We start from the raw sequence: 2,222 nt of genomic DNA, 5'->3' as shown, positions 1-2,222 counted from the left end.
GGTTCGATTTTATGGTTTTTGTGTTAACTAGGTTCTTTGATAATCAATGTATGAACTTTGGATTTTGATTTTGTGAATATGTGCTGATGAAGTTTCGATTTTTAGAGTTTTTGTGTGTGTTTTATTTTATTTTAGGATTAGAAAGAACAAGTTTCACATTCTTAGGGAAGAAGATGAAGGAGATAAAATATTGAAAATAACCTCACATGCTCGACACATGACTGACTTTAACAAAAAAAATTAACGGACGTTAGTGAGTTGAAGTATCCGTATCCCTCTTACAAATCACATAGAATTTCCACATCAATACTGATACTTTGACTAACTGGGGATATGGTACACAGTGCGTAGTTTTATCTACATGAAAATTCATTCATATATTAAGTCTTCCTTTTTTATTAAGTTAAAACCAAATAAATACAGTAACAATTAAGTTAAAAAACAAAAAAAGAAATAAACGTACAACATTGAGAGCAAACGGTACACACCTTTATCTTCATTCTATAAATATAAGCAGAAAGCAGAAGATATTTCTAGCCAATCAGTCTCATAAACACTAGCCGCTTCGCTTCTATCATTTTCTAAAACCCTAAACCTCCAGGTATTACAAATCTATCTGATCATTTACAAATTAATGTGCTATATTCTGTCTCTTATGCTTTGCTTCGGTTGTTTGTTATTGTTTATTTACATTACATGTATATCTGTGTTTTAATTTTAGATATTCATAAACTTAATTTTAGATTCAAATTAAGTCCTATGACTGGATCTCAAATAGGGCTCATGGGAAAACTTTCGATTGGCAAACTTGGTTATCAAATCCTAGTTCTTTCGTGTCTTAGTTCGTGTTTCCGTTGGCTATCGTGTTTGTATTTTTGTTTTTCGTTGTATTGGCAAGATTCCTTGCCTTCCTTCGTGTTCTTGATCCGTTTTTTATATTGAATGACCTTTCAAAAAAAAAAAAAAAAAAAAAAAATTTATTGCAGTAATAATATGTGCATCTGCTCATTTATCGTATATACTTCCACTGAACGGTGTTTGTAATTTTGAATTTCAAGTTTTGAAAGAAAGTGTTCGGTACAATGAAAGAAAGTTTTAATCAAAATGTTAGGATCCAAATCGATGTTATTGTTGTTGATTGAATGAGAATTTATCAAATCAATTACTCATTCTATGCTATATTGATGTTACATTATGTAGATCTAGGGCACATGGTTAAGAAACGTATGAAAGTATGCCGTGGACTTTAAAAAACTACAAATTCAAAAAATATAGGGGGTCCTAGTAGTTAAATTTGGTGGTGTACTATACAACTTAAAAGAAAAAACTATAAATATGAAAATATATGGGATCTTGCAGTTAAATTTAGTGGTGTCTTATACAATTTAAAAGTTATTTTCTACTAAAAGTTTTTGAGCTAGTGGTGTCCCATGACCCCACGTGTTTGTTACTAAACTCGCCATTGAAAGTATGTAGATGGTTTTTAAAGTTTGATAGCAAATTAAAAGTTATACAGTTGAACAGTTGAACAATTAAGAAAAATATTTTCATGTGCAGGCTTTATACACTCGAACAATTTGAATGGCTTTCTACAATAAAGTGGGTAGTCTCATGAGGGGAAGTACTTCCCAGAATGTTGTATCGAATGGGAATGTAACAGGATCATCGATGTTCAATGCGATTCGTTGCATGTCTTCTAAGCTTTCTATTGGTGGTATGTTTGTATGCATATTTTGCAATTGGCTCTGATTCACTTATATGAAATGTGATTATGGAGTCTAATATGTTTAGTATGTTTAATTTATGCGTAGGTCTTTCTTATTATACCGGAGGCAATCTCTTTATTCGTCGAATAGAGAGAGGGATGACTTTCTCTACTTTCTGGGTAGAGAAAGGACTTGTTTCTATTCTCGGATAGGGGAAGGATTGTCTACATCTCACCTCCCCCATACACCACTCATTGTGGTATTGGGTTTTGTTGTTGTTGTTTCTTATTATACCGATGATCACTCGTTGAAGGAAGCATTTTCTGTATTTGGTGATGTTGCTGAAGGTGAGAACACTTTATAAGCAAAGTTCTAAGTGTGAAACATACCTAGTTGAGGATAAAAGTCTTGAGGGCAATTGATCTAGGAAGTAGTATAAGTTCAATTATTGAAATTACAGACAACTTTTGGTAAACAAAACTTCTTTTGAATCTGCAATTTGTATAAAACTGAATT

At 32.0% G+C, this 2,222-nt stretch overlaps 1 long non-coding RNA gene across 1 annotated transcript; it reads left to right on the top strand.

Annotated features, from left to right (window-relative positions):
- The first annotated feature begins 549 nt into the window (after positions 1-549).
- LOC139868878 (uncharacterized) lies at positions 550-1,829 on the top strand. Its single transcript, XR_011765995.1, has 3 exons — positions 550-601; positions 1,558-1,714; positions 1,812-1,829. It is a non-coding gene; the product is annotated as an uncharacterized lncRNA (long non-coding RNA).
- Positions 1,830-2,222: the final 393 nt, after the last annotated feature.

Source organism: Rutidosis leptorrhynchoides, chromosome 1 (genome assembly GCF_046630445.1).
Source record: "Rutidosis leptorrhynchoides isolate AG116_Rl617_1_P2 chromosome 1, CSIRO_AGI_Rlap_v1, whole genome shotgun sequence".
Taxonomy (NCBI): Eukaryota; Viridiplantae; Streptophyta; class Magnoliopsida; order Asterales; family Asteraceae; genus Rutidosis; species Rutidosis leptorrhynchoides.
This window is presented reverse-complemented; position numbering and strand designations above follow the sequence as displayed.